At 44.0% G+C, this 19,972-nt stretch overlaps 1 protein-coding gene across 5 annotated transcripts in view; it reads left to right on the top strand.

Moving 5' to 3' along the window:
* Nucleotides 1–19,972, top strand: part of SETBP1 (SET binding protein 1) — a 246,168-nt gene that overhangs the window by 58,696 nt on the left and 167,500 nt on the right. The window lies entirely within an intron of this gene.

Here is a 19,972-nt window from a genome sequence, read left to right as displayed (position 1 = left end):
AAGAAAAGAAAAGAAAAGAAAAGAAAAGAAAAGAAAAGAAAAGAAAACAAAACAAAACAAAAAAAAAAAAAAAAAGGTTTTCTCTGTGTTAAGGATGATCTCTTTCCCCAGAGAGTATCTGCATCTCAAGGGGATTTCTCCATGCTAATGAATTTCTAAAGAATCCTTTTGAGGAGTTTGAATTGATTTTGTTTTCTGAGGTGATCTAGCTGAGATAATCTGTGCCTTGCAGTTTCGTGGCAAGGGTTTCCAGTATCACCCCATCCTCTGAGCCATCAGGTGGGTCATGTGGAGTTACTTTGCATCCTCAGGAGACATGTCCATGGATCAGATGGTTGGTGCCATGGCTTTTGAGGAAACAGCAGTGTTAAGTGATGACTTCTGTGTTGTTCCCTGGGAGCGCAGGACACAACTCATCCCAGGTATAGAAAAGCACAGGCAGGTATCATCACTGGAGATATTTTTCTCCATCATATCTGTGCTCCTTGTGGTCATGGGGGGAGAAGGAAAGTCAAGCCTGGTCAAGTCTAGTCAAGTCTGGTGCCTCCTTACCCAGGTGCAAGTCTCAAACAAGTCTCAAACACCAATGCTTGCGAGTGCTTTGTCCCCATCTCTTTGTAAAGACCAACCAGCACTCTTGGGAGATGAATTCTGGGGTTTTCAGTGTGACCTGTGATGTTCAGTTAGTGCTTGATTTCAGCCTGACTTCCAGAGGCTGTTCCACCAGACACTGAGGTGAGCTGTGGGTCTCCACAGATGAGACTATTTCTGTGGCTTATTGATGGTGTTCAAAACCAAGCGTGACCTTCCGTGCCCCAGCACTGCGGTGTCATACATGGCTGCAGGGGGTACACGTGGGTGTCACTTCATCGATCGTGCTGTTCACGTTCAGGGCTGCATGGTTAAGGAAATTATACCATTAGAACCCTGAACTCTCTGAAGGCACCAAAGCCTGGTTAATTTACATCCTTTATAGCATTTGATTTTAATTTTTATATTTAGAAATCAAGAATCATCCTTTGAAACCATTAGCTATCAGTTGGTTATAGGCTTTAGCTGGTTGTCTTGGCATTAATCACCGGTCTAAATGGCAATGTGTACAGACTTCTGAGTCATCGTTTTGTGTTTCTGAACGCACCTTGCCACTGGAAAAAAACATTTGTATTTACCCAGAAATGCTAACAGAAGCTCTCTGTGCCCTTCTAGCACAAGCAGTAGAGGTCAAGGGACTGAACACAGGCAATGCTAACTCCAGATGTAAACCTGTCATACTTCTTGAACATTTCTTGAAGCGTGTTTCTAGTAAAGGACTCTGTTTGTTTGTTAGCTTTAAAGTATTTTTGCTATTTTGGCTTTTTATTTTTGAAAAGCAATCAATCAAATAGGAACGTTCACATGGTGCATTGTGAAAGTCATTAAGCAATACTAAACATAAGACGTATACTTCTTACGGGCTTAAATGTCATCTTTGCAATGTGGTTCTTCTTTTTCTACACACGTATTTCTTCCCATAAAACTCTACAAAACCCTCCACTGACTGCCACCGGCAGCAGAGATAAGGAATGCTCCAATGCAGAAACATACCCTAAAAAGGGAAAGGCCAGTATTTTCCTTGCAGTGAAGCTTAAGGCCTTTAAACTCACCCCTGGACAAGAAGAATCAGCGTCTCCTTGAAAAACGCTGCAGTGTTATATAGCAGACCATTCAGCTATGCTAACAGCCGTATATTTTCTATTCAAAACTGTGCCACTTTGTATATAAACACGGGGAAGTTTTGTAGCTGTATATGTCCAAATTTTTGACACATGTAGGTGGAGCTCATGTAGGAGAGCCTATTCGGGAGTTGGTACCAGCTGCCCTAATGGGATACTATTGACTTTAGTTACATCAGGGACTAAATATAGATTGGACAGCAATGTACACAGGGCTGCATCTGACAGCCAGGACAGAATGTGCCTCTCGACGGACAGATGCTGGACTTCTGCTCCTTTTTGGTCAGGGCGCTCTCTCGTGCTCTTTTGCCCTCCTGTCCCCTTGCAAGCATCTCTGCCAGCGGAAATCCTGCTACTGGCCTCCGCGGGCTGTGGATCTGGCCCGTGAGGGACATGGGGCTGGTCTGGACACAGGTCTTCTGCCAGTGCCTGTCAACATAGCTGCCACCAGCTCGGTGGTAGTGTGCTGACTAATAGCCACTGAGGGCACTATCAGTACTTCAGGTATGTTGCTGCTGGTCTTCCTCCACTGACCCCTCCTCTCCCTCAATCCTTTAAAGTTTCTTACATGCAATTTAAATTTTGAGACAGGAGAAGGGAGGATGTGCTGTAGCTGATTTCCCTCCAAGTTTCATACAGGCAAAGGAGAAAAATTGGAGTGTGGACACCTGGAGGGATCTACACAGGGGCCATCTGCAGAGGTCATGGCAAAAAAAGGGGACCAAAGCACAGCTGCTACCCAAAGTACTAGTGTGGATTGCTGCTCACCCCACCAGAGCCACACTTTTGAAGACAAAATTTGCGTTTCCAGCAGCATTCTTCAGAGACCCCCTTCCAGCTGGGACCAAAAAGAGATGGTCCATGTGCACCCTGTATGTGCCCTCAACAGGAGGGTCTGTCCTTCTTCTTTCTGTCATGGAGAAGGATCAGTCACCTCTGAGACTTTTTCTCAGTTCTCCAGGGCTGGACAGGCATTTTGTGAGAGGCCGGCACAGAATGGAGCCTGTTCTTGCTATTGTTCTGAAAGAGGATGAAGCCTTCCGAGGTAATTGGATTTGAATCTTTTTTTTTTTTTTTTTTTTTTTTTCTTTCTTTACTTCCTCTTCCCAGCCTTGACTGCTATTTTTAAGCCAGGAGAGCACTAGTGTTGAAAGGGATGTGCTCATCCTGACAGGTTCTGTCGAGAAGTGTAGCAGGGTTACATTGCATCTCAGCACAGAGATGTTAAGGAACTCTGAAGACTTGGCAAGCCGCAAGGATGCCGAAGGCAATGCCCAAGGTGCCCACAAGTTCAGACAGCCTTTTATTTTCCTCCCTGGGAAGGAAAGCCCAAGGCTTTTGTATCACAGAAAGTGACAGTTTTGAAGTGAAGCAGACTTGATAGCCCAAACGCACCAGATTTGTGATTCTTTGGGAGAAAGCAGTGTGCCTATCCCCTTGTAGCTGTGTGCTCCTGTGGATTTCAGTCTAGTCTGTAGCAAATGTGCAGAGCCAGGACCTGTGCAGTATCCCAAATGATTTATGAATGCATAAACCATTAAGGCAGACCTTCTTGCATTTTCAATGCTAACTTTCTTCAGAACACAATCTATGGAGCATCATCTAGTCATATGTGCAATGGTTAACAGGAAGCTATATATATATATATATATATATATATATATATATAATGAAAAATGTCATTTAAAGATTTTGAGGTCATAATCCTCCAACATCACAAGGCAGGGAATGGTCCCAGATTCTAGGATTCTGTTTCCTTTCTTCCTCATCTGTAATAGATTTAGAATATTTTATCTTTGCTTTCTCTCTTCTCATCCTACCACATTCACTGAGCACATAACCAAACAAACCCTGGCTGTGTAGAAAAGGGCTGTCCATGTTATTCCATTTGGTGTCTTCTAGATCCAACCCTTTCATGATGCTTTGAGCATTACGGATTAGGTATTTTTGACACCCACTTCTCATTGCTTACAGAGAAAAAATGCACATTCCCTTACCTTTCAGTCTTTGGACAATCATTTTTGGCTCAGAGTATAAGGAATAACGCAGAGTAAGTACATTGTCCTCTTAGATTTATAGTCCAGGAGACAGGTCGCAACCCTTAGCCACTCTAAAAATGATATATACTCCAGGGCCCTGGAGGACATATCTGAAATATATATCCTAGTGTGTCTCAAGCCAAACTGGGACACAAATGTGTGCAGACCTGAGCCAATCATTAAGCAATGGTGTTGCACCATGCCTCAGGGAGGGCAGGATTGGGGGGGACGTCATCTCGTGGAAACTGACACACCACCAACAGTGGGAATAGATGGTCCCAAGTCCCATTGCCCTGGCTGGTTCTGTTGGGGTTGTCTCACCTCTCTCTGCTGGCTTTTATAAGAGCAGGGAGATGTGGTGCTTCTCCAGTGGAGTTTTCCTTGGTTATTTCATCTCCATGGAGCAGGACTGGGAGCTTGTCTGTGTGAGGCACTGTGCTGCCCACCACCCTGCTGCTGGATCGGACCTCCAGCTGAGCCTCCAAGTGAAGCCTCTTCGCTCCTTGACTTGGGACTTTTCAGATTTGCTTAGTCAGCTACAGGACTGCTTTGAACTGCCAAATGTGGAGTTTGAGCTGTTCAGTTCAGAGGCAAAATGCAGCCTTCCTCCTCTTCCAAGAGCTGTAGGCAGGCTGCGGGAAGCCCTGCTGGGATCCTGTAGTCAGGCTGCTGGGGAAAGTGAGCCCTGTGCCCTACCACCCTGCGCCGGTGGGACCTTTCAGCACTGTGACCCATCAGCAAGTCCTCTGTGGCTTGAAAGCACCCACAGGTATCAGACACAGGGTATTCAACATCTTTGCCTCCTGCCAAAATCATTTGGCTCTTGCAATCCCAAGCCCCATCAGGATCAAGCCTTGTGTGCTTCAGCCACTTATTTTGTGGGAGGACACCGATAACCTCTGGATTGGACTTTCTTGCCCCTGGAAGCAGGGAAAACACAAGTTACACATGGAATTGGAGGAAATTAGATGAAAAGTTTGAATTTATTACTAGATATAGAGTGATTTTTGCTTACTTTTGTCAGGTGTCCTGAGACATGAGAAAGTATGAGAAAGACTCTTTCCTTGCAGAAGTTGTGCTTATCCTGTGATCTGTATTTCTTTCCCCATCTCTCTAATGTTGCTCTTAACATCCTATTATCAAAGGGCTTCAAAAGAAACCAGCAGAGCTCAGCTTTTGTATTCCCTTGAATTTCAGTGAAAGGATTACCTTTGGGTTTCTAGGAATTGCTAGAGAAGGTTTAAAAATCACTGAGGATTTTTTTTTCAGTCTTCTAAGTTTTTTTTTGTTTTTTTTTTTTTTTGTTTTGTTTTGTTTTGTTTTTTTATGTACCCATAGAGGGAGGTTTTCAGAAGTGCTCGGCCTTGCTACTACGGAAGGAAGCAGTAAAGCTCCCCTGTCACCTGGCTGTGGGAGCAGGACACTACTGAATATCCCGCTCTTCTCCTCTTCCAAAACCTAAGCCTTGGGCCAGATTATCTAGCAGAGACTTCTTAACTTGCATCAACTTCTGAATGCCCTTCACCACAGCAATGACTGGTTATAAAGCTCCTAGTTACACACTCCACTATTCCCAGCACCACACACAAACTCTTTTCTCTTTTCCTTTCCTGTATCCATTCACCCCAGGGCCCCAGGCCATGTACCCATTTGGAAATAAACATAGAGCCAAGAGCTGGCTAAAACCTGTGATGAAATAAAAGGAGACAGGAAGGGGCTTGAACAGGGACCCCTGAGTGAAACTGGTGTCACTAGGATGCTCTTGTGGCTTGATTCTTACTGTTCTCACTCACTTCATCTTCTCTTTGTCTTCTCTTCTCACTGATCCCTTTCTCAGATAGCCCCACTGTTAAACTAGGCTGAATGGGACCAAGATGTCAGAGAATAACACAAGATTTACAGCTATCATGATGTTCATCCTACTTAATGTGCTGCATCTCAGCCCTTCCTTGTGCCTACTTCAGCCTTTCAAAGTGCATCCTGTAAGATGCTCTGCAAGTCTATTGCACCTTGCTCAAAAGGACATTTTAGTGCCTTTAAGCAGCTGTGTAATAAGAAAAGCATTAGTAAAAATTATGTTCTTACTGTTTTCTTGTGGATTGCTTTGCAGATTTTGTACAGAAAATCATTCACTGACAACTGCAAAACCTTTGCAGTTCACAAGGGCTTTCCCGGTCCTCAGCACTGGGCATCCTGCTGGGACATATCTAGAGATGGAGAGAGCTGAAGCGTGCCCACTATATGGAAGTATCTGTGGCCTAATGAAATACTAATTTTGAGATGTTCCAGATGCCCCTTAATGGTTAGAGCACCCTTAATATTCTGCAGCTGCTCTGTTTCAGAATAGCAGAATTATTGTTGCTGAATTCCTTTGTGAATTAAAGGAAGGGTGCTTTTCTGATGCACAGGGAGAAACAAAATATTGCAAGTGACACGGGGAGAAACCAAATACTGCAAGTGGAAACATGAAAAGGAAGAGATTGTGAATCATGGTCTACTTCTACTTAATGTTTCAGTATTGTTCTTTCTTTCATATGTGCCCAGTTGCTGTCTTTTTAAAGCTACCAGTGCTTGCACTCATCCATTGCTTGGAATTAGATACCCAGAGCAACCCTCCCCACCAAACCTCTCCACAGCACATTGTTCTCACTTGGGAGATGTGTGGAGATGTTTCTGTCCGTTTACCATAATTTTCATCTCCAATGTTTGACTTTCTCCAGAGAAAGCCAGGTGCCAGGATTTCTGCTGCCTGAATGAAGCAAGGGAGAAGTTCTGGCCTGATGGAAATTGATGGCAAAGCTCCCAGAGCTGAGCAGGAGCATGGGCTGTGATTTGGAGTACGGGGAGGATGTGCACAAAGTGATCACACAGAGCAATGTAATTGCAGCCATTCAGTGGATGCTAAAGTTAGAGATCAACAGGCTAGCAGCTATAAATAGCAGACATTTCTGCTGATTCCTATTTCTGTTATTTTAACCACTATTGGAAATCAATGCCATTCCTGCCTTTCAGGACAGGTAAAAGCCCACCGCCAGCTCTCCCAGTGCACAACTCGGGCATTTTGTTATCTCAGAATAGATATGATCCTCCTAACCAAGCTCTTGTGTTGGCATGCTTAATATTTTCCCCACGTCCGTGCAAAACCTTTTAACATGTTAATGGATTTGTTTGCTTGTCAAGGAAAATTTTGCCCCCTGCAATGACAGCTTCAAACTCGTGCTGCAAAAGGGCAGGCAGGCAGGAGCTCCACGGCCAAGCACAACACGCAGCTCCCGGCAGCCAGGGCTCTGGGCTCGAGTCGGGTGCCGTGCCACTCTGATCTGCGACGCTGGTTTAATCATGTTAATGTGCTGTCTAATTATGGTAAACACTGCATATTATTCAAATTAAAAATGTATATTGCCATTCACGTAGTCAGGCTGCAGACGTTTTGACGCATTAGTGTTTTCTAAGCTGCATGCCCTCTGGTAGGCACCAGGGGCTGTGTATCACTCCATTAGCTAAAATGGGAGATGGGTGATCACAGGCAGTGGCCGTCTGACTTAGGAAGTGTTTAACTCAGCACGCTGTTGGGAGAAAATTCCCACTTTCCCCAAAATTGTTCTTGCCTAGGGGCACCTCCAGAGGTGAATGCCCAGCACCTAGGTTGGTTTCCCCAGAAGCCAGGTGCTGCTGCTGTGGCTGAAAGCAACCCAGCCCTGCTTATGGTGCTGGCAGAACTGCAATTATATATCAAGGGTGCCTAATTAGACACAGAAGTTTCAAAGATGGGCCCAAGATGGAAAGCATTTCCCTAAATCGAGATCTGCGTTTCCTCTTCATGGGGGATTGTTGGGATCGTATCCTGATATGCTGGATCCAATGTCAGCATCAATAACCTAACTTGTGATTTTTTGATCTTGTCAATGATAAGAAAGGAAATGAACACAATATATAATAATCATAGTAATACTGTCATATTGCCTCTCTGTGCTATCAGATATACAGTGTGTCTTCTCTTGTAGGAGTGGGATCACGTTCAAACTATTCCATATGACTATATACAGTAAAAAGATTTGCTTGGATATTTTAGCACATGCCACATTTCTATACCGTAGTTGTGGGTTAGAGAGGAAGCTACTGGGTGGTGTGAAATCATAAGAGTACTTTACAGAGTTTAATGAGTGGACAGTCCAGGAAAGGCCAGGAAGCAGACAGCATATCAGTGAACAGCTGGATTTTACTGGCAGATGGGGTTTTGTGTGTTTGGAAATGGGTGGCTCGCATGCACTTGGCTCCACAGTTATGTAATTGGGCCCATAAAATTCTCTCTTTTTCATTGTATTGGGCATTTATAGTTTCCTTTGAGGATGTTTCTTTTTTCTCTCTGTCTTTTTTCCCCTCTGGGATGGAAGAGTAGATGCTTATACTTATATATTTAGTGTGCTCTGTTATCCCTTTGATTGCCTCCCCATGCTTCATTCACTATGGTTCAAGCTGGAAAATTACAGTGAAAAGGACTTTAGCGTCTTGGGATTTAATTCTTTTAGGGAACAGAAAGAGTTCCTTGAGACAAATTATATTACATTTTGACTGTCCCAGGTCATTTGTTTGTTTGTTTTTCCCTGTTTGATTTGTTTCAGCTTCTGGGAATGGTTCCCAGTCACCATCCTCTCGTAGAGCTGGGCTAGGCAGGAGGAGCAGGAGAAAGGATTTCCAGACGTCCTAATGAATTCTGAATTTTAGCTCAGCAATTATCCTCTTCTGGTTTTGAAATGGTTTGGAGCTGAGTATTTTGTATAGGTGAAAATGAGGAAATGGTTTGTCTCTGGGGAAATGCAGATCATAAGCATATGTAGGTGGTGATACATAAAATGGCTGTAGGTGCTGTTTTGTGTACAAAGGGCTTCAGGAAAAGAGGAAGGAGAAAGCTCTGAGTGGTTTTGCATGATCATTTGTCATAGATATTCAAGGTCAGAGCAGATATCTCACAAGTAGCCTGTTGGCTGCTGTGTTTATATCCTGCTTGAATTTTAAAGATACTGGATGCATTGATAAATCAATTATTTGGTCATACTTTACAAATCTGTTTCAATGCCTAGATCACTCTCTGATAGCAGTTATGCTATTCCAGCTGAATCCACGCTGGATGCTTTGAAGTAATTATATCAAGTATTCTTATGTTAGTATGTCTTAAGAGGTGATGAGGAAGTTCACGCTTTTAAGACAGATTTTGTGCACAGCAGAGAGAATCGAGGTGCTGGAGTTGTACCTTGAGTGCTTCTTGGGATGCATGAGATACAGCACCACAGAGGTTATATCATAAGGGAAGGGCATCAGGTCATCTGCTTCGGGCTAGGCTGTATGAGGCTGCTCGCTTTGCTGCAGTTCCCCGGGGAAGGGAAAACAATCCTGCCTGCTGTTTCATGCACCTCGGTGGAGCCCTGCTGCCCTGCATTGCATCCAGATCCGCGGCACTTTGGAAACAGCATGACTTCTGAGATATTTTTAGAACCCTGGCTGGTAAAAGGCAGCTGAAGCACATGGGTGCACTCCCGGATGTCCTGGCAAAAGCTCTGTATGCGAAGTGCTTTGTGCTTGCTGGAGGAGAGGTTTCCACTGCTGCCAGTGGACGGGGCTCTCACTGACCCCCCTTGCACCTCAAAATACCCATTAATATTTCAGAAACAGGACTGTGGGACTGTGAGAGCCTTTTTGCTCCCCTTCTTGACATTCTGAAAACTAACCAGCCCCCAAAGGGAGCCAGGGGGATGCTGGCCACCGGGGGACCAGGCGACTGAGGACACCAGTGCTGCAGGAGACACCTGGACACCTGCACAAACCCCAAAATGCCAAGAGCTTTCAGTTGCCAACAGGTTTCCAAGTAGGGGTGTAGGCACCACACTTTCAGGGACAACCATTGTGCTGCAAAGATGCCTTTTGGTGAAGAAAAAGGGAGAAATGGGACCCAACAGGACATGGAAAATGGGACAGCCACCCATGGCAGCTATGCCTGGATTCTTCCACCAGGCTGTTCAGGGTTGTGTCCTGCTCTGGAAGGAAACAAACCCCTTAAAATGGAGACACTGAGCAGTGTGGATGGTACAATGGGTATGCACAATTCTCAGGCCTGAGGGCATGAAAACTAGGGGAAAAATATGCCAGTAAATATGAACCTGAAATGTCATTCAAACAGGAGGAACAGAGTGCGCAGGTGAATCCATGTGTCCTGTTTTGGCCTTGACCAAAGCCAAATGTTATATCCAGCCCCCTCGCTCTTATGGTATGATGGTGAATAAAATACAGAAATATGACCTTTATGGCCGTAAAAACTGTTTGGTAGCATCCTGTGGTGCTTGAGGAGCAGGAGAAGGACAGCAGCCCTGGAGACAGGAGGTACCTTGCTCTGGCTGGGTTTCTGCAGCACACACTGGACGCTCACAAAGAAAGAAAGAAAAAGAAAAGCAGGAAATGAAACATTTGCATGGATGGCAAAAGACAAACAAACAAACAAACAAAACCCATGAGAAATTCAGTGCAGAGCATTAATGGGGATCAAAGAGCATCAAGGCACATGGGGAGAGGACAAACAAGTCTGGCAAAGCTGATGTGATGGAGTGGGAGGGATGCACGTTACTTCCCGGTGTATCTCTGCCTCCATCCCTGACAGAGCAGACAGGACCTGCTGCAGCTGTGGATTCCCTACGAGGGATGAGGGGGCTCTGCAGAAGGCTCCCTGTTTTCCTCCCATCTGGACAGGACACCACATCTGAGGCTTTGCCATGCATGAGCAGCCCACACCGAGAGCAACGCCTCTTGGTGCAGAAAAAGCATCGGCACAAGAACCCCTCCAGACGACACCTCGGTCTCTGGGAATAATAGATGGTGTTTTTACAACCTCTCAGAGGCATGTTCCTGGGTAGATGGTGAAAGGCAATACCTCAGGACCACTGGGTTACAGGAGGTTGTAAAATTGCTCCTCCCCATATATATATATTTTGACAATGCTTTGCTTTCACTTAGGAGTGTTTTTTGTTTTTTTTTTTTTTTTTTTTTTTTTGTTCTTTTATTGCTCTTGCAATCAGTCTGTCTTTTTTTTTTCCCCTTCCCCTCCTCCCCTTTTCACTTTGACCTATCAAACTGTAAGTCTTATTTCGAGCTGATGGGGAGGCGTTAAATGACTGGCTGGGCCTCCAATTTAAGGGAATTGATGATCTTTGGGGCTTCCTCTCACGCGGGTCAAATGATAATGTTGCCCTTCAGGTTAAATTCATATGTTATGTAGGGAAAACTGGGAGCTTTTGCTGAACTCGGGGCCAGTGGGACACAGACCAGCTTTCATCATAAACAGTCATTTATAAGCTGGTTTTGAGGAAGATGATGCAGGGATGCATAATCTTTCATCTGTCTCTTCTTATCACATTTTCTCTTCTAACTTTCTGTACTGTCCTTCAGGCAGCCATTTTCTGTTTGCCTTCTGAGAACTTTTAGATGAAAATCAGAGTCCTAAAATAGATGTATATATGTATATGTATATGTAGGTATTGATAAATACAGATATGGTTGTAGATATAGATACAGATATAAATGGAGATATAGCTGTGGATATTCATATCAATTTTGGTGTATCCCATACCATGCATCCAACCAGAAGCCAAATACATGAAGTTCAAGAGTCTTGGTGTCTGATCATAGAATCACAGAATCATAGAATATCCCAAGTTGGAAGGGACCCTTAAGGATCATCAAGTCCAACTCCTGGCACTGCACAGGTCTACCCAAAATCTCTTGGCACAGCGGAGCAAGGCCTTCAGATGATGCCATTCTACTAATTATTAATAAGATTTTCTGTCTTCTGTGTTTGTTCTAGTCCCCCTTCTGCCTCCTCATGCTCTCGTCATGCCTTTCAATACACTACTATCTTGTCTTTCCTTTGCTTCACAGCTCTGCTGCGACATATCAATGACCAATTTATGTTTTGTTCAAAAGCAACTATCTCAAGCAACTCAATAAATGGGAAGAAATGACTATACCTCCTACTGTCGTGTGTGTGTCCCGTCCCGTCCCCCCCCCCCTCTTTTTTTTCTGTTTTGCATTCTCGGTGGAATCATAAACAAATCATTGGTAATGGCCATTTATTCCCCCCTGCACCCATGACAAATGAGACTGACATTATGGCTCCTGAGCCACTAATGGTTGCAAAATGGTTTAAAACCTACTGGGTCCATTCATAGCAAAGCCTGCAGTCATTTTTATGGGCATAGATTTTGATAAATACATCCTTACATCCTGTTTTTTTTTTTTTTTTTTTTTTTTTTCCTTTTTTTTTTTTCTTCTTCTGGGGGTGATTCCAACAATTCCACAAGTTAAAAAATCCAAAATTTTGGCTCACAAAAGCAAAGAAAGATTGTCTGTTTGACAGGAGCTCAAGGAGAGGAAGGAGAAATAACTCTAGTGTGTTTACAGTCAGTTCTCCACCTTCATTCACCAGTGGCCCAAAGAAGCCCTTACACATATACACTGTTGACAGAGCATGGTTCCCAGGTTTGTTCTCGGGATACTGAAATAAGAAAGCTGCATCCTTAAAGACAAGCACTTAAATTAATCACAGGTGTGATGCCCCTCACCTGTGGCACAACTGGAGGCTAATGAAGCCCTATACATTTTCGAAACCCTGCTGGCTGTCCCCACAGAGCATCCCCCAGCATGGTGACCGGGGGCTTGGGACAGCTCCTCCTGACCTGTGTGTGGAGCAGAGCAATGGCAGTTGGATTTATGTGGCCCTGACAGTCCTAACGGGATGGAGTGTGTTGTGTACAGGAGATGTCATCAGCCAGGGACCAGGGGGCTAATTTTGAGTGATACTTCAGTAGTATTTGCATCTGAACCTGTCAAAGATGAGGACTTAACATGCATTCTTGACTAAAAAGCAGACACTTCTCCAACAGCTGTGCACAGGCTCAGGCCATGTTTTGTCATCCAAGAAAACACTCAGTTGGCCAGGTTTTATTGCAGGGGTAGCCAGGCTCAGTCCCTGAAACAGTGTTTGTCTGCAGAAGAACAAGAGAACTTTGACAGATACCACAGATCGTGGATGCTCCCCCTCTCCCAGCATAATGTGTGGAGTCACCATTCAGCAGTCTCATGCTCAGGGATGAATTCCTCACCTTGGCATGTTCTTACCGCTTGTTTTGTGATATAAAAACAACAAGTGCCATATAATAAATGCAGAGGGAAAAAAAGCACAAGTGATTGTCAGCTGATGCCATGCTACATTTTGAGATGGGACACGAGCGGTTCTGCATCTTGGATATTTTCAGGAACTTGAAGATAATGTCCTCATCAAGGCTGTCCTCAGGCTTCTGAGTGATCTTTGGGGAACTCAGAAATCAGGAGCCCTGTGTTTTCTCTCAAAACAATTGAGTTTGTTGGTCGTTACATGGTCGGGCTTCAGGTACCAATGAATTACTTGTGAAGATCATGTTGGATTTGTGGGACAACATTGGCACTTACCTCCAAGGGAAGGAAATTTATTTGAAAAATGGTTTATTATTGCTATTATTTTTATGGGTTGTGTCATTCGGTGATGCTGAGTGCATGCTGATCTGGTGGCCTGGGTGTTAGTATTGGAAATTTCACCTTTGGTAATTACCAGCTTTACATTAGGAGGCCTTGAGAGTGGACACACCTGACAAGGAAACACATCTGAAATCTCCAAGTAGCACTTGATAGTTGTTTCAAATAAATAAATGAGGACTTATCCCTCCCAGACCCTGATGAGTAGTAGTCAGCAGTTTGCAGCAGATAGATTGCTACTTACCCAGAAACGTCAAGTGTCCTCCAGGCCCAGGAGAGGGAGATCACTTACTGCAGGTCCCCTGAGAGTTTAAAGAGCTAAGAAGGAATAAATATTCAACGCGGAGCTTTCCCAGGTAGTATTGACATGATGGTCTTTTGCCTTGATTTAAAAATAAATAAATAAATAAAATCATTTTGCAGATTATTCTGTTTTGTTTTCATCTTATTAAGGTTTAAATGTAACTTATTTTAAATGCCAGTGACTTGTTTATTTTACTCTGAGTTATCATGTCTTGGAAACCTACCTTTAATTTTCAGGCAGAGCCTCAAAACTCAGTATCTTGATTAATAAAATTTGAAGAGTTTATGCTATCTGTTTTTCCTGGTTTGAAAGAGCAATTTTCTGTTCCTGAGGAGACAGGTAGCATTGCTAAGAGGAGGTTTTTTTGTTGTTGTTGTTTTTTTAACTTCCTGTGATAGGGGCTGGTCTAGGGAATAGGGTACATGGACTGAAATCTCAGCCCTGACAGAGACTTTCTGGGTGGTGTTGTCTGGATTCAAATGGCATGGCCTTGAGTATCCCCAAGTGATGTCACATCTGAGAGAGTCACTCCAGGTCTTTCCCAGACAGCTCTCTGGAGATGGTGCTTTGGTAGCTATAGATGGAACCTGGGACCAGTAGACACTTGAATATCTAAGTTTGGTAACACAAATCCTTGTCTTCAAAAGTTCGTCCTTCTCCAAACTCCTCTTAAAAGGGGGTAGTAGCCCTTCCTTTTCATCCAGCCTTCTCTACCCCCCTCAGGGCTTCTCCATCTCAGCATATGTATATTTTTATAATATTTTTAAGCTTTAAGTCACTGCTTTAATAGGAGTTTGTTACAAGTAGGATGTATATATCGTACATATATACAATGCTAAAATAACATAACCTGCACTTCAGTTTTAATTAATTTCATACCTCAAACCCAAACTATAAAGAGGATGTAAAATCTAATCAAAATCTATACATTCACATGGCATCCCGTGGATACTTTGAGCAATATGAAAATGACATGTTTCATATATGTACAAACATAATGCACCATGGTATGACACAAAGAAATTAGGTATATTTTCTGATTCAGATGTGGAAGGTTCTAGTACTCATGTTGTATAGCTTCTTTCCACTATTGAGAAGACAAATGGAACTTTATTTATATTTATTTGAAATCCAAGATTTTCAAGTAGATGAATGGCTCCAGAAGGTGTGAATCCAAGACAACAAAGCCATTCATCATGATGGCATCAGAGACACAACAAGTTCTGCAGAAAACTAGTCTTTGGGCCCAAAACATGAAACAACAGAACAAAGATTTCCCCTCACTTTTTCATGGCAGATGGAGAGTTAGGGGCTTGCAGAGGAGTTGCGTTTAATTTGTTTGTTTGCTTTGGACCTAGCCAATCCCTTTTGCTAGCCAGTCCCTTCACCCTCCCCACCCCCCACCCCCCCAACCTCAACCCTTTGCAGACACCCCTGCCCTTCTCTCCCCTTCCCTTTTATTTATTTAAGTTGTGAAAAGAACCAAAGGGGGTCCCCAGCATCCCACTGTCTAGGAGAGCTGCTTTCCCTACAGGGCTGCAGATGCCGGGCAGAAAGGACTCAAGCAGGCAGCGGCGAGGCGAGGCAAGCGTTATCAATCACTCAGACTGTTAAAAGAGAAGAGGGAGCAAGAAAAAGAGGGAGAGCGAAGGCGGGGAGGGGGGGGGGGGGGGGGGAGTAAGAGGGAGAGGGGGGGGTGCAGAGTGCCTGAACTGAATCGGAGGAATTTCCTCCCCCCTGTTGCTGAAGGGAGGTTTTTTGGACATCTGCCCAGATACATGCCAAGTTAAAGAAGCGGGATAAATTCTGGAAGAATGAATGGGGCGAGAGGAGGGGTCAGGAGGATGGAGGAGACTACGGACTACAGGGGGCCATCACGGCCAGGCGGACAAAGGAGGTCCGTGGGGGCAGACCAGAATGGCACTGTGTGTGTGTGTGTGTGTGTGTGTGTATGTGTGTTTGTCTTTTTGCCTCTCTCTCCTGACATACATTTCAACCACTGGCTCCTTATCACATAACAGTTAGACCTCTCCTTTGTGCTGCACCAGGCAGCTTGTCATCTCCTGACTCTTGCTTTGTATTGCCCCAAAGAGGCAGGTACCCAGGTGGATGGAAGTTGTAACCAGATGAGCTGGTTACAACTGCAAGCTGTATCAGTGCTATCAGGTCTGGTAAACACATTGTGAACGGTGAGGGTGAGACAATTATTTGAGCAAAACTCATTGTGGGCTCTCTCCATCTCACTGTCTCCAGGTGAGGTTGCATGACCTTCTGAAAGATTCACAAGCCAGGCAATTTCTGAGCACGATTCAGAGCGTATATGGGCAAAATTGTGTGGTCAGCTTGGATAACACAGATGAAAGGTCAGATAAACTGCTCTGCCTGTAACAGACCTGGGATGTGCAGGTCGCTCTCTGGATGGCTTGTTCCTGTGGCTTCTCAGCCCCTATGTTTTCAGGATGTCTGTCCCTCGGCTCTTTCAGAGAATCACAGAATCACAGAATAGTCTAGGCTGAAAGAGACATCACCGAGTCCAACCTCTGACCTAATGCTAACTAGTCCTCCACTAAACCATATCCCTAAGCTCTACATCTAAACGTCTTTTCAAGACCTCCAGGGATGGTGACTCAACCACTTCCCTGGGCAGCCCGTTCCAGTGACTATCAACTCTTTCGGTAAAGAAGTTCTTCCTAATATCCAACCTAAACCTCCCCTGGCACAACTTTAGCCCATTCCCCCTTATCCTGTCACCAGGCACGTGGGAGAATAGACCAACCCCCACCTCGCTACAGCCTCCCTTCAGGTACCTGTAGAGTGCAATAAGGTCACCCCTGAGCCTCCTCTTCTCCAGGCTAAACAGTCCCAGCTCCCTCAGCCGCTACTCGTAAACCTTGTTCTCCAGACCCTTCACCAGCTTCGTTGCCCTTCTCTGGACTCGCTCGAGCACCTCCATGTCCTTCTTGTAGCGAGGGGCCCAAAACTGAACGCAGTACTCGAGGTGCGGCCTCACCAGAGCTGAGTACAGGGGGACAATCACTTCCCTGGACCTGCTGGCCATACTGTTTCTAATGCAAGCCAGGATGCTGCTGGCCTTCTTGGCCGCCTGAGCACACTGCTGGCTCATATTCAGCCGACTGTCAACCAATACTCCCAGGTCCTTCTCTGCTAGGCAGCTTTCTAACCCCTCATCTCCCAGCCTGTAGCTCTGTTTGGGGTTGTTGTGCCCCAGGTGCAGGACCCGGCACTTGGCCTTGTTGAACTTCATACCGTTGGCCTCAGCCCATCAGTCCAGCCCATTTCAGTTTAGTTCCTCATCCAATTGATCCCTAGTCCTGCTGGAATACAGAAGTGGTCTAGGATGCATTCAGATGACAAGGCTATCAGCAAAAGGTAGAAGAAGCAGCTGGACATGGGTAACAATAACCCATTCCTTGCACCCACTTCAGGCAAAGAAGTTTGTTTCAACCTCTCAGGTCTCTGCTGGCTTTAAGAGCTATGAATCTGTGAATTACTCTGAATTTGCTGAAGGGCCTGCGTACCATCTAATGTACCTGTGGTAAATCACCACAAGGTTCCTCTGTGAATGTCTTTCCCAAACACAACAGCTCTGGTCATGTGTTCAGTTTCTTGAAGCCTACCTGAAAGCAAATCACACTTGAAGCAGGTTCTTGCAACCTTTCTGTGGATGAACTTTCCTCCTTTCATGTAATAACAAGGACATCCATTTATGCCAGTACAATACACAGATTTCTTAAATGATACATCTTTGGAAAATGCACTGACGTATTAACTCACTGAAAGTCCACATTACCTGGAGGCAGATTATGGCTAGATCCCAAACTGAAGTTTCATCAGCTGTGATGGCTCCACTCAGTGTTTAATCACCTCACTCTTCATCATATTGTCTTTTGGTCCAAAAAAATGCCCCAGTCGTCTGCTACCAACGCTTCCCTGCAAGTTTCAAGTTGTCTTTTCTGAGAAGCAGTGTCTACTACTAGACTGCTTAAAGGTAGAAATTTTCTTCTGAGATTTTGGTGAGAAGAAGACCCAAAAGTATTTTTGGTCCATTTGTTGTAATCATTGTCATCACCAGTCACTTACAATAACTAGAAATATTTTTTGTTGCTACAAAGCATAGTTAAATCAGTCTGCTGGAAATTGAGGGTATCCTTCCTCCCACCTCAAGAAACAAATAAACAGAGGTATCCCCAGAGCAGTTTGAAATATAACATTTTGATTGCATAGAACAAACACTGGTTTAATTCTTCCCTGAGTGAGTTGCTCTAACCCCTGAACTAAGCGGGAAGGAGCTAATCTTGAATAGGAAAGGTGAACCAAGTCTGGAATAATCATCATCATTATTTTGCATTGGGATGCAGTGGCTTAAAAAGAAGAAGTGGAAGACAATATTTATGTTTTGACTACATCTATCCTCTGCTGAGACTTGCACAGGTGTATTAATTCAGTTGTTTCATTCATCTTCAGCATAACAACCTTTGCTTGTAACAAAAGATTCAATTAGGCATTCAAATCAGTTCATGTTTTGCACCACTGAAATGCAGTTGAGCTTCAAAATAATGAATCCTTTAAAACTTAAAAAAAAAAAAAAAATCCTTAAAACTTTAAAAACAAATAATCAGTTATGGTGTTACTAGGAATCTTTATCAAGAGAAGCACATTGGATGTGTAGATCCAAATAAGCCAGATGTTGGTGGGTAATATTGAAGATAACCAAAAGTATGAGCTCAGCTTTTAAGTGTTGTAAACTGGAACAGCTGTAGGAAATGTTGCTTCTGTTTCCAGCAAACAGGGACAGTTATGGCCAATTGAGTCCAAGGGCTGGACTAGGAAACCTGGGAGACCTGCAAATCAAAGGAATGGATCAAACACTTAAAGGCATGAAGGCTGGGTCTCTGAAAGGTTTCAGCTCAGACTATTGCTCCAAGGCAAATCTATCCTCCATTTCTCCCAGCCATTGCAAGTGAGCTTTTAGGACCACCAGCTTCACTTCCACGGAGGTTATGAAATTTTTTCCATCAGGTTTTGCCAGTTTTATTATTTTTGTGGGTAAGCTCATGATTCTGTGACTATGAAAATTAGATTGCTAGGGGACAATTTGTATTTGAACACAGAGATATGCACATCAGGGTTATTAACTGCGCATCCCTCCTTGGTGCTGTGCTTGTGTAAAGGGGAGACTCAGACTCTGGTTCCCCCTGCTGCCTCACTCCCAGTGAACAGGATTTTAAAATTTGGGTTTACTTCTCTTTTGAATTACATGAGAAAATACCTGCTCCCTTGATATTGGAGCTATTGAAGTGGGAAGTTGGTACACCACCTGCTACAGGCCTGGAAGAGGATTTCAGCCTCCAGGCTTTCTGGCCATGTCCCTTTTTTTACAGCCCTGGCTTTATATTTGTCTCAATATTATAAATAAATATAAATGGGAAAAATGAGGAGAACATTCAGAAAAGGCAATTTATCTTTAAAAATTCACTTGTTTTAGCCATCTGATGTCAAACGTTTAAAGCACAGAGTAGTGTTTTCCACAGGTACTGCTTGGAGGGCTGGTCTATATAGAAAAATACACATTTTGTTCCAGGGCAACACTCCCTGCTTTTATCAATGTAATATAACTGTAGTAAGTCATGTAATACCTAGTTTGTGCACAGTTGTGCTACTTAGGATGCCTGTAAAGATGTATAATTTTTTCCATTCTCGCATAACTCTACTCTAGAAGCCTGTTTACCCTGCTATAATTCTATCCATGTAGTAAGAGCAGTGCAGCTTCTGAATGGTGACTAATTCTTATCTACATAAGTTTAAGACAAAGACAACTGGTTAGAGTCCCGAGGCCATGTTAGCCTGCCCAGTATGTTATTTATATGGTGCCAGGGTGGTCAGTGAGTCAAGCCACTAAGTACATTGTTTTGCGTGTGGAAGGGAATAGAGATCCAGATTGCATCTGCCTAAGGTTTACAAATTCATCTATAGCTCTGTGCAATGCCCTTGTGGAAATGAGTGGCCCCTAGCACCAAAATTTGGTCACCCCATCAGAGCATTGACCATAGGTACTTCCTCTGTTGGAGGTGGAGGATACTAGTCCTTGAACAGAGGTGTTTCCAAACCAGAATTGGGCTACAGTTATAAAGGAGGAAGTATGATCAATTTTCTTTCCACATATTCATATGGGATGCTTTTATTCTCTAAGTTGGTATGCAGCTCTATCTAAATAAATACATATTCCTTTACAGCCCTTTCCCAGAAGGGATCAAATCTTATACTCATCTCTGCTGGCTCTTTTCCTGATGATGGCTGGCTCAAGATCCGAGCCCTGACCCCATGTTTACTGGCTACTACCG

Source organism: Oxyura jamaicensis, chromosome Z (assembly GCF_011077185.1).
Source record: "Oxyura jamaicensis isolate SHBP4307 breed ruddy duck chromosome Z, BPBGC_Ojam_1.0, whole genome shotgun sequence".
NCBI lineage: Eukaryota > Metazoa > Chordata > Aves > Anseriformes > Anatidae > Oxyura > Oxyura jamaicensis.
This window is presented reverse-complemented; position numbering and strand designations above follow the sequence as displayed.